This window comes from Muntiacus reevesi, chromosome 15, assembly GCF_963930625.1.
Source record: "Muntiacus reevesi chromosome 15, mMunRee1.1, whole genome shotgun sequence".
NCBI classification, from domain to species: Eukaryota; Metazoa; Chordata; class Mammalia; order Artiodactyla; family Cervidae; genus Muntiacus; species Muntiacus reevesi.
The window spans coordinates 22,045,484-22,058,715 of NC_089263.1; the positions used below are offsets into that span (position 1 = coordinate 22,045,484).

Below are 13,232 nucleotides of genomic sequence, written 5' to 3' on the forward strand. Positions count from 1 at the left end.
AACTTTTCTAATTGGAGAATAATTGCTTTACAGTGCTGTGTTAGTTTCTGCTCTACAATGTTAATCATTCGTAAACATAGACATATCTCCTCCCTCTTGAGCCTTCCTCCTACCCCACCCCGGTACCACCCCTCTAGGCATCACAGAGCACAAGGCTGAGCTCCCTGCGCTACACAGCAGCTTCCCACTAGCTGTAGTTCTACACACAGTAGTGTAGGAGTGTATTTATGTCAAATCTAATCTCCCAATTCATCCCACCCCTCTATTCCCCTTCCATGTCCACACGTTCATTGCCTGTTTGATATTTCTAAATGTTTTTAATCCATACTTGTTGGATAAAGACTTAGTCCCCATTTTAAATGTTCAGTCCAAAGGCACTAGGTCAGAAAATTTGACCAGCAAGTTTTAGAAAACATTCTAGGTACAGAAAATTCCTATGTAATGTAAGGTATTTCAGAGCAGAGAAAACAATGGATATCTGCCCCAATTGATTTTATTTACCTAGCAAAACCCTTGTAACAAAACCAGACAAGGATAACTAAAAAAGGAAGATTGTAAATCATTTCCCTTACAACTATAAATAGTCTAAACAAAATGTTACCAAACCAAATGCAATAGCAAATTTGAAGTAAGGCTCACAGTGGCTCAAGAAATTCAGCCCATCCCAGTGGAAAGTGGCCCAGGTCCCTACAGGCCCTTGGAAAAGTCAACTAGGGACTTTTACACCTCTGGGTAGGCTAGGATCTGCAGCTCCTGACCAGCGGGAAGAAACTTCAGAAGAGAACTTTGGCCCCTTACCCCTTAAGAACAAGGATATAGAATCTCTCATGGGGAATGAGACAGGCTGGAACCTGGGACCCTTTACTACAAAATTTGCACCTGGATACACTTCTCCTAGAGCACCAAAATACAAAGAAACTGTATGGGCTGTAGCTGTGTGCATGTACAGTTGGGGCAAATTCTGGACCCTGTTGACTCTGTAGGGAATGCCAGACCATGTCACCTGCCTCCTGAGAAATCTGTATGCAGGTAAAGAAGCAACAGTTAGAACTGGACACGAACAACTGACTGGTTCCAAATCAGGAAAGCTGTATACTGTCACCCTGCTTATTTAACTTATATGCGGAGTACATCAAGCAAAATGCCAGGCTGGATGAAGCACAAGCTGGAATCAAGATTGTCGGGAGAAATATCAATAACTTCAGATATGCAGATGACATCACCTTTATGGCAGAAAGTGAAGAAGAACTAAAGAGCCTCTTGATGAAAGTGAAAGAGGAGAGTGAAAAAGTTGGCTTAAAACTCAACATTCAGAAAACTAAGATCATGGCATCCAGTTCCATCACTTAATGGCAAATACATGGGGAAAAAAAGGAAACAGTGAGAGACTTTAGTTTTGAGGTCTCCAAAATCACTGCAGATGGTGACTGCAGCCATAAAATTAAAAGACGCTTGCTCCTTGGAAGAAAAGCTATGACCAGTCTATATAGTATATTAAGAAGCAGAGACACTACTTTGCCAACAAAGGTCTGTCTAGTCAAAGCTATGGTTTTTCCAGTAGTCGTGTATGGCTGTGAGAGTTGGACTGTAAAGAAAACTGAGCACCGAAGAGTTGATGCTTTTGAACTGTGATGTTGGAGAACTCTTGAGAGTCCCTTGGACTGCAAGGTGACCCAACCAGTCCATCCTAAAGGAAATCAGTCCTGAGTATTCATTGCAAGGACTGATGCTGAAGCTGAAATCAATATTTTGGCCACCTGATGCAAAGAACTAACTCACTGGAAAAGACCCTGATGTTGGGAAAGATTGAAGGTAGGAGGAGAAGGGGATGACAGTGGATGAGATAAACTCAATGGACATGAGTTTGAGTAGGCTTCGAGAGTTGGTGATGGACAGGGAAGCCTGGTGTACTGCAGTCCATGGGGTTGCAGAGAGTCAGCCACGACTGAGCAACTGAACTGACCTGAACAGACTGAGTCTGCAATTCAACTAAGCAATCACTAGGAAAGTATTTGCATGTGTGTATAAAGATTAATGGGGCTTCCCTGGTGGCTCAGACAGTAAAGAATCTGCCTGCAAGGCAGGAGACCGGGTTCAATCCCTGGGTCGAGAAGATCCCTTGAAGAAAGGAATGGCAAACCACTCCAGTTTTCTTCCCTGGAGAATTCCATGGACAGAGAAGCCTGGCTACATTCCATGGGGTTGCAAAGAGTCTGACACGACTTAGTGACTGAACAACAACAACACAGTGCTGCAGGGGAAAGGGAGAGGATTCTGTGGACAATGGGCAACCAGCAAGGTCTTCTCTACTGTTCTGAGTCATTTAGTTCTGACTTTAAAACTGCATAGACCCCTCAGAAAAACAATGGCCCTGCAGTAATTAGGCCTACGCTCCTTACAGGACAATTAACACACTTGCTTCCAAAGATTCTAACCCTGAATCTATAAGCCTCATGAGTTTAGTCATTCCAACTGCACTTGCTACTCTCTTTAATAGACTCTGGCAAATGCAATTTTCTCCAATTTTTTCACCTGTTGCATGGTTGCATTAGTTTTCCATGGCTGCATCACAAATGACCACATATTAGAAGCTTGAACAGCATGTATTCACTCCTCACAGTTTTCTGTAGGCTAGAATCCAGGCACAGCATAATGGGATTCTCTACTTTAGAGTCTTTTCAGGTAGAAAGCCAGATGTAGGTCAAGACTAGGGTCTCACTGGAGGCTTGCCTAGGGAAAGATCCAGTTCAAATCTCCCTTAGTTGTTGCAGAATTTATCTCCTATAGGACTGAACTCCTTGCTTTCTGCTAGCTGTCAGCCTCAAGTCTTTTTCAGGTTATAGAAGCTGATCAAAGTTCTTCATCATGTGGTCCCTCTCCATAGCCCACCTGACACCATGGCAGCTCACTTATTCAGAAATGGCCTTGAGGGCCACTGCCCTTGGGTGTGGGATCATTGTTGGTTCTGAGGCTGCAGCATTCATGATGAACTTACTTCAGATTATATGTGACCATTGGGTACATAGTCATGTACCTGTTGGACTTGCCTTTGGATGTTATCTAGACAGAAAGAATGATGGAAGGTTAACTGCCTTCAGGAACAAGAATCTATTATATTAAAGGAAATTGAGATCCAATGAAGAAGTCACCTGGATGTAAAGGCTGTAGCTGAATTATAGAATGTATCGTTGTGGTTTAATTGGTAAGTCCTGTTCAATTCTTTGTGACCCCTTGAACTGCAGGGTGCCAGGCTTCTCGGTCCTCCATTGTCTCCTGGAATTTGCTCAAATTCATGTCCATTGAGTTGGTGATGGCATCCAACAACTCATCCTCTGTTGTCCCCTTCTTCTCCTGCTTTCAGTCTTTGCTAGCGTCAGGGTCTTTTCCAATGAGTCAGTTCTTCACATCAGGTGACCAAATATTGGGGTTTCGGCATCAGTCTTTCTAATGAATATTCAGTGTTGATTTCGTTTAGGATTGACAGGTTTGATCGCCTTGCTGTCCAAGGGATTCTCAAGAGTCTTCTCCAGCACCATAATTTGAAAGCATCAAGTTCTTTGATGCTCAGCCATTTATATGGTCCAACAGGAGGTTTACACTTTTTAAATGATAAGAGAAACAGAAACACATTCATTAAAAAAAAAAGTGGCACTGGAGAGTCACTCTTGAATATATTTGCACATGCACGCATATATACACACAGTAGTGTGATGACAGATATTAACATCTTGCCACTTTGACCATAGTTTTCTTTTTCTAATGTCTTTACTGAGTTTGTTACAATATTGCTTCTGTTTTACCTTTTGGTTTTTTGGCCATGAGGCATGTGGTATCTTAGTTCCCTGATCAGGGGAACCCTAATTGAACCTGCACCCCTGCATTGGAAAGCAAAGTCTTAACCACTAGACCACCAAGGAAGTACCCACTGTAGTCTTTTATTTTATATTAGTTTGAGGCAAGTCACAGGTTTCACCCACATTCAAGGGGCGATGATCAAGACTTGAACATAAACCCTTCAGTGACTACAGCTACCTGGGGGGTCTATCTGCCCCAGTGGTGGGTTTTTGTACTATTTATGCATCAGTGCCTATGAACCAGTTGACTGCTCTACTCCTTCATCTAGTTCTGGAGGGAGGATGAAAGTCAGGACTAAATTACTCCCTCTCCCTAAATTCGTGACAACTTCTTTCACTTCTAAGAAGATTAATGTGTTCACTTAAAAATGAGAATGGATTTTCAATTTTACATAATTTAAGTGTTTTAGTAAAGACAAGTATTTGAGCTTTATTTCTTGACCTTTGCTTCTGAGCAGTCATTGTTAATATTTATCTGCAAGTCAGCTCGGCTCTGCTTTTGCCAGTTTCCATTGAAGGACAAAACTCATTCATCTCAGGGCATTTGATACGCTTGCAAATGAAATCGCTAGAAATGCAGTGTGAAGTGGTAAGCCATCCATTAGGCCTCCATTTTACTTAAAATAACAGGCTGTAAAGTATCATGCTTCAATTTAAAGAAATAATGGCTACAAACAACAGCCCTGATAGCGATCCTTACAGAAATGAATGAGTGTGCACCCATGAAGAAAGTTTTTCAATGAGGAGGCAGGATGACTAATGTTTCCACTGGTAAAAGACTATTTCTTTCCATAGATAGAAAAGGCTCTCAACAGAGGTCAGTAGATTGAAATTGAAGAAAATGAAATGAATAAACATGGAAAGGATATCTAGGGTCAGAAAGGATAAATCCATCCCCCAAATCACACATACCCTCAAAGATAGAAATGGGATACCACCATAAAGAACACATCTTATTTATCCAAAGGAGACAAAAGCCCGGTTGGGGAAGATAATAGGGGACTTATTAGCATAGAGAGACCTCATGGCAGTGCCATTTTTCATGTCTTTGGGGTGGCTGGTTTCTAGAATGGGTAGTGACAGTGCCCCCTTCTCTAATTGTGGCATTTCTCTCTATTTCACATGGCAGACCCATTTCTTGGATTTCAGGAAGGAGAGTCGCGTCCATAGCTCTGGTTACCCACATTCATCTACCCCCTAAGGTCACTCATGACGTTGACACTCTCTTTATTTGCTGCCAAATGGCTACCCCTCAAGTCCTTTCCTCTCCCAGTTACAAAGAAATTTGGGGGGTTCTGATGGGGACACTGGCCACTTCACATTGGTTCTGATGGGGACACTGGCCACTTCACATTGGTTGAACCATAGTCTGGTTGGAATTTCTCAAAAGATTGGAAAAAGTGCCAGTCAAGAAGGTCCTCAGTGTGTCTCTACAGTTATGGTACTTTCTTATTTTTCAACTTTTAAGTGAATTTTTCATCCCTTTATAGTTTGATCTGACTTCCCCAGTAGCTCAGTGGTAAAGAATTCGCCTTCCAACACAGGAGATGCAAGTTCAATCCCTGGGTCGGGAAGATCCCCTGGAGAAGGAAATGGTAACCCACTTCAGTATTCTTGCCTGGGAAATCTCATGGACAGAGAAGCCCAGCTGGCTTAGAGTCCAGGGGTCACAAGAGTCGGACAGGACTTAGCAACTAAACAACATAGCTTGATGTTTCACATGGGAAGATGAGAGGGTAAGGAATTAAAGATTAGTTCAAATCAAATCCTTTATTTCCTTTCCTCATAGCTCATTCATTACTCCTTTGCTTTTGTAGAGTTTATTTTCTTTGTGCTATGGTAAACAATGAAAACATCTCAGGTAGTTTTTTTCTGATTATAGATTTGGCCCTCTTCCATGGGGTTTCATATGTAATTTTCTTCTTTTCATAATTGTTTATAATGTGTGTGTGATTTCCTCTTAATGTACCATACCTTTTTGACTTTAAAAGGGTCATTTTCTCATATTTTAACATTTTCAAAATTGGATTGTGACAGAGACTAAATGTGAAGAAATAAGTTTACATCTTTTCAATATAACTGGTGGATACATAGGAACTGTTAAATCATCCTTTGTGCATATTTAGAATTAAAACAATTTACATGCTTAATAAGAGAATAGGCTAAAAAGTGAGGTATGGAAGGAAGTAGAGTAGGAAAATTTAAAAAAAAACAACATCTAATCCAATCTGTTGCTTTCACTGGTGATAAAACTGAGATCATTTTAGAGGAAATTACTGGTCACAAATTTTTAGGCCAAAATCGTTGGAGGGGCTTCCCTGGTGCCTCAATAGTGAATAATCCACCTGCCAATGCAGAAGACATGGGTTTGGTCCCTAATCCGGGAAGATCCCATATGATGCAGAGCAACAAATCTCGGGCACCACAACCACTGAGCTTGTGCTCTGGAGTCTGGGAGCTGCAACTACTGAGCCTGTGAGCAGCATCTACTGAAGCCTGTGCACCCTAGAGCCCGTGTTCCATGCTCCACAATGAGAGGGGCCACTACCCTGAGAAGCCCGAGCACCAAGCCTGGACAGTAGCCCCTGCTCGCTGCAACTGGAGAGGGGCCCATGCAGGGGTGAAGACCCAGCACAGCCAATGAACAAATTTTAGGGGCAAACTGTCTGTGGAATGTGTCCTCTGAAATGAATGGCCTTCCAGATAATCCACCAGGACCAATGCTCTTCACTGAATGTCTTTAAACTGGTGCAAAATTCTAAAAATAGCTCCTTAGCAGACTTCCCAGGATGTCTGGAACAACACTTATTCATTTCTTTAGACTTAAACACTGGACAGTTCTAAGAGACTAGCCTCTTGAGAACATTAGCATTCTAACCTGGCACCCAATTTAAAGCCTTGGTCTAAATGTACTTTTTTTTTTTTTTTTTGCTGTGCTATGTATTCGTTGCTGTGGAGGCTTTCTCTAGTTGCAGCAAGTGGGTGCTATTCTCCAGTTGCAGTGCTCAGGCTTCTCATTGCAGTGGCATCTCTTATTGCGGAGCTCAGGCTCTAGGATGTGTGGGCCTCGGTAGTTGCGGCTCCTGGGCTCTAGAGCACAGGCTCAATTGTTGTGGCGCACGGACTTACTTGTTCCAAGGCATATGGGATCTTCCGGGATCGGGGATCAAACCAGTGTCCCTTGCATTGCAAGGCAGACTTTTAACTACTGGACCACCAGGGAAGCCCTGGTGGTTCTGATCCAATCATATCAATGTATTTACAAGATTTGATTGCAGGTTACCTTTCAGCACCCAGATGGCATAGCATACAGAAAGATTAATTTTGAAGAGGGGGGAACGATGGGTAGGAAAAGCACATTGCATATGAGTGCACCCATGCACAGCATCTGTTGGTGAGACTGACTGTGAGCAGGGGAGGGAAAGGTGAGCAGGCCGTGGAGGCCAGGGTTTAGCCAGGCCACGTGGTTGCTGAGGCTGGGACCCGACCAGGACTGAGGGTTTGTCCCCTTCAGAGAGGCTCCACTGCACGCTGTGCATGTGACCAGCCTGGAGTTGTCTCTAGCCCTTGCTCTGTTTTCCAAATCTGTAAAAAAAAAAAAAAAAAAAAAACCCTTCTTGACCAAATGACAATTTGTTGACCTTTGAAATAATCTGAACTGGGAGTATTTAAAAGGAAATCTATCATGAATTACCTTGCTGGAATGATATCTAAATGTTTTTGCCAATTTCACATCTGGAAATTAATAATAAAAATAAAAACATAAACATGAGAGATTTATTTAAAATTATAACTTTTAACTTGTTCAAGTCTTGATTTTATTGCTTATTTTGCAGCAGGAGAATTGAAAAATAAACATGACCATAAACGTGTATTTTTAAAATGACAAAATATTAAAATCACGTGTTGATGAACACTTTTAGAAACGTAATCAAATGCAGCTGGTGTTTTGTGTGTTTAGCAGCAGAATTCTTCCATTCAGATGAAGTCTTATGGGAAAGCTGGTATGTAAAAGAGCAATGAGTGGAACTTTACCAGTTGCAGGTAGAGTTGGGGACCAAGAGGCAGCTCATTTGGGCCATGTATCAGTTAGCTTTTGGAGCAGTAGAGCTGCAAAACAAAGAACATCCCAGTTTCTTAAAAAAAAAAAATTATTTTAAATTTTTTCTTGGCTGCACTGCACAGCATTTTGGATCTTAGTTCTCTGACCAAGGATTGAATCTGTGCTCCCTGCAGTAGAAGCAAGGTGTCTTAACCACTGGACCACCAGGGAAGCCCCAACCTCAAATTCTTAGTGGCTTACAACTACAAATATTTCTTTCTTGTTCACCGGTCTGTGCAACGGTTTTCATGGCTCTGTTCCAAGTTGGGGAATAGGTTTAGAATTTTGCTCCATATGAATTCTCATTGTAGGACCAGATGAAGGACGATTTCCTATCTAGAACTCGATGCTCTCATGGCAGAGAACAGGGATGCAAGTGATTAAATGGAAACATGAGATGCCACTTGAAGCCTCTGCTTAGTACTGGCACATAGCCACATCCACACAAATTCCATTGGGCAAAGCAAATTGTACGGCCATAACCAACATCAATGGAGTGGGAAAGCAAACTCCTATGGAAAGGTGGGAAGAGCATTTGCTAAACTAAAATTTTATCCACTTGATATGTCCTGAGTGTTATGTCTCCCTAAAATTCACACATTGAAACCTATCCCCAAAACTGATGCTATTAAGAGGTGGGGCTTCTGGGAGGTGTTTAGTCACAACAATCTATTTCGGTTTCTAAATGATGAGCATCCTTTTAGTAGTATTTTCTGATGGGAAAAGAATGTTAAATATGTATTTTTGCTGTCGTTGTTTAGCTGCTAAGTTGTATCTGACTCTGCGACCCCATGGACTATAGCACTCCAGGCTTCCCTGTCCTTCACTGTTTCCTGGTGTTTGCTCACACTCAAGGCCATTAAGTTGGTGATGCCATCCAACCATCTCATTCTCTGTCCCCCTCTTCTCCTCCTACCCTCAATCTTTCACAGCATCAATTGCTACTAATTAATATTTTAGGGATAATACTAATGATGTCTCACTTGAAATAAACTGTGATCTCATCCAAAAAAATAAAAGAGAGAGAGAGAAAGAGAGACCCCAGAGAGCTCTCTCATCCCTTCCATGATGCAAGGACATAAACAGGAGTCTGTGACCCAGAAGAGGGCCATCACCCAACCATGCTGCACCCTGATCTCGGACTCTTCTAGCCTCTAGAACTGTGAGAAATAAATCTGTTTAGCAGACAGTTCTTCTCTGCTAAACAGTAATGCTCTAAACTGCTTAAATATATCTTCTAAATACTTAAAAATTTGAGACTTGAGGCAAAACTTATAATTATAGAGGATGCAGTGAGACTATTAATTAACTTGTACCTAGAGTGGATTCAGCCCACTAATTCATATCTTCTGATTTTGTAGATCTCAAAAGCATCTTGGCAAATATTTGCTGCCAACCCCAATCACTGGCTTTGGTCCTAAGGCCCCTTAGGATGGAAGACTGGATGAGATTTAGGAGGAGACAGAGTGTTTTAATTTTGTACTTGTCATTGATTTTCAATTCATGTTTTCAAATTTGTTTTATTTTATTTTTTATTTAATTTTGTATTGGAGTATAGTTGATTAACAATGTTGTGATAGTTTCAGTTGGACAGCAAAGGGACTCAGTCATACATGTATCCATTCTTTTTTTTTTTTTTTGGTGTTTACTTTATTCATGTATCCATTCTTCCCCAAACTCTCCTCCCACCCAGGCTGTCACATAACACTGAGCAGAGTTCCCCATACTATACAGTAGGTCCCTGTTGGTTATCCATTTTAAACACAGCAGTGTTTACATGTCCATCCCAAACTCCCTAACTATCCCTTCCCCTCACCTTCCGCCCTGCACCATAACCATAAATTCATTTTCTAAGTCTGTGAGTCTGTTTCTATTGTTTAAGTAACTTTATCTGTATCATTTCCTTTTAGATTATGCATACAAGTGGTATCTTTCTGTCTGAGTTCCTTCACTCAGTATGACACTCTCTAGGTCCATTCATGTTGCTGCAAACAGCATTATTTCATTCTTTTTAATGGCTGAGTAGTGTTCCATTGTATAGATGTACCACTTGTTTGTTTTAACCTGGGACATTCTCCTGATGAAGACAAAGAGCCCACCATGGAGTTGTCCTATAAGAATGACATGTAAGTTCCACCAAGCTCAGGAGGAGCCATGGACAAATATGATGCAAGGAAAAAGAAACCAGTTTGTATCTTTCAAGATTCCCCCAGATTTTTATCCTTATACAGTTAGCAAACACTTTGGGAAGATTCTTAAACTTTTCTTTCTGCCACTAATGGTATTCACACCAGCTTGCAGATTTTAGAGCAAAGGGATTTCCTAAATCCTTAGCTCCTTCTTTATTTTTTAAAAAATTATCTATTTATTTTTGGCTAGGCTGAGTCTTCACTGCTGCCCTCTGGCTTTCTCTGAGCAGCGGCTCCTCTCCAGTTGCAGCACTTGGGCTTTAGGATGCAAGGGCTCAGTATTTGTGGCTTGCAGGCTCCAGACAGCGGTCACAGTAGTTGTGGCGCTCAGGCTTAGCTGTCACAAGGCATGTGAGATCTTTCTAGACCAGAGATTGGACCCAGTGCAATGTCCCTTGCATTGCAAGGTGTATTCTTAACCCTTGGACCACCAGGGAAGCCCACGAAGCCCTTCCTTTAGAAGCAAGGGTACTGAAAGATCAGTATTGCTTACCAGTTGGCAAAAGACTTAAGCATGGCTTTCACCTCTCCTGTTATTAAACAGCAGAGAGCAGCAGTCCCAGACTTGCTTCATCCTTAAGAAGTGAGCTACTGTGTTTTGGGTAGAGAATCTGGCTGCCGATGGATGGATGGCTCTTTGGTGCCTGTAAACCCATGGTCCCAGGAGAGCATCTTTGTGAAGATGTTGACATTTGTGTGTTCTTTCTTCTCTAGAGGCAGATTGGCAGCACCTTCACCCTGAGAGCTTCCTTGATGGCTTAGAGGGTAAAGAATCTGCCTGCCAGTACAGGAGATGTGGATTCAATCCCTGAGTTGGGAAGATCCCCTGGAGAAGGGAGTAGCAACCCACTCCAGTATTCTTGACTGGGAAAACCCATGAACAGAGGAGCCTGGCAGGCTGCAGCCCATGGGGTTGGAAACAGTGTGGACACAACTGAGCAATTAAGACTTTCTCCCTCCTCACCTGATGTTCCTGTGATCTGAATATCTTGCAAACATTCAGGCAAGAAACTTTAACACAGAGTAGAAGTGTGTATCTCCCCACAGAGATTGACAGGGCAGGGGAGGAACCTGACAACAAAAAAATCAGGGCCAGAACAAGTGACTCTTCTGGTGTCTTCCTTCTGGAGTGTAAAATGGACAAGGAGAGAAACTTCAGCTTTTGGAAAAATAACCTAACATTCTCCTGAGTAGATTTCACTGCCAATAAACCAACACTAACCTGGAAGCAATCAAGTTAATGATCTAGCTGAATGTCCATTCATCAAAAATCAAATCTTAATGATCTAGGTCAATGCAACCAAGTAGAATGCTCTAGTGTCTAGGTATTTGCAAACTTTTGTGTCCCTTAAATTTCATCTGTCTCAGACTTGAGCAAAACACAAATTATGTGAAACATTAGCTTTGTTTTAGAATTAATTTGGGAACCCCATTTCATTTCTGTATCTCTTTTTAAAAAGTTATTTGCTTATTTATTTATTTGGCTGCACTTGATCTTAGTTGCAGCATGTGGGGTCTAGCTCCCAGACCAGGGATTGAACCTGGGCTCCTTGCATTGAAAGTGCAGAGTTTTATACACTGGACCATGAGGGAAGTTCCTCCGTATCTGTTTCAATGAATAAGACAATAGTTATTATAATCCAGCAAACCCTTTGAAATGAAAGTGTAGCATTTTAGATCTAAAAACATGAATATTACTCAGTCATAAAAAGGAATTAAATTGCACCTTGTGCAGAGACATGGATGAACTTAGGGACCATCATACAGAATGAATTAAGTCAGAAAGAGAGAAACAAATATTGTATATTAACACAGAAAGAGAAACAAATATTGTATATTAACACATATATGTGGAATCTAGAAAAATAGTAAAGATGAACCTATTTGCAAAGCAGAAATAGAGACCCAGACATAAAGAACAAACAAAAACATCAAGGAGGGAAGAGGGTTGGGATGAATTGGAAGATTGGGAAGGACATATATATATACTACTCTGTATAAAATAGATAACATGAGAACCTACTGTATACCACAGGGAAAAGAAAAAGAAGGTACAGTCTGTTTGTAGGACATATATTAACCTTAAGAATGCATTCCAATGCACATTAGCTGCAGAAAAATACTGTTTGATTTCACTTATACAAGGTACCAGGGCTTCCCTGGTAGCTCAGCTGGTAAAGAATCCATCTGCAATGCAGGAGATTTGGGTTTAATCCCTGGGATGGGAAGAACCCCTGTAGGGGAGTATGGCAACCCACTCCAGTATTCTTGTCTGGAGAATTCCATGAACAGAGGAGCCTGCTGGGCTACAGTTCATCTGGTCACAAAGAGTCAGACACAACTGAGCAACTTTCTCTTTCACATACAAGGTACCTAGAATACTGAAATTCACAGAGTCAGAAAGTACATTGGTAGGTGTCAGGGGCTGGGGGTGGGATTGTGGGTTGGGGAGGGTGAATGGGAATTAGTGTTCAATGGGGACACAGTTTCAGTTTAATTTCAGTTCAGCCCTACAACTGAAAGTAAATGAATTCTGCCACTAACTCGAATGAACTCAGAAGGTAAGATTCGGTCCTGGCCAAGATCTGTTGAGACCCTGGGCAGCAGAACCAACTAACCCATGCTATATACTCACAGTTGGTCCAATAATAAATTTGTGTTGTTTTTAGCCAAGTTTATGGTAATTCGTTACAGAGCACGGAAAACAAATACACTTAGATCAACCCTGGAACCCGGGCAAGAATGGACTTAGAATAGTGTCTGAACTGACAACTTAGTTTATTCCTGGCTAATTCCAGGAAGATCTCAGCTATCCCCCAAGAGGGAGACAAAGCAACACACAACCCCCATCAGAACCCTTGAGAAGGAGGCCAGCGAGCTGGGTTCCTACACTCAGTGGGGATGAGCACAGCCAGACCACAAATGGGGCTTTTAGCTTTATCCTCACAAGTTTGGGGCAGAAATCACAACAATGACAGCTCCAGGGCCCCAAACGTCCCACAGACATGGTTTGCTCAAATGCTTAAGAAAACCTGGGATTTGTTGCCAATATTTATAAAAATTCTCAGGTGGCACCAGTGGTAAAGA

The 13,232-nt window shown here is 41.8% G+C and overlaps 1 pseudogene; it reads left to right on the forward strand.

Moving 5' to 3' along the window:
- The first annotated feature begins 2,955 nt into the window (after positions 1–2,955).
- Positions 2,956–3,159, forward strand: LOC136146937 (NADH dehydrogenase [ubiquinone] 1 beta subcomplex subunit 1 pseudogene; annotated as a pseudogene).
- Positions 3,160–13,232: the final 10,073 nt, after the last annotated feature.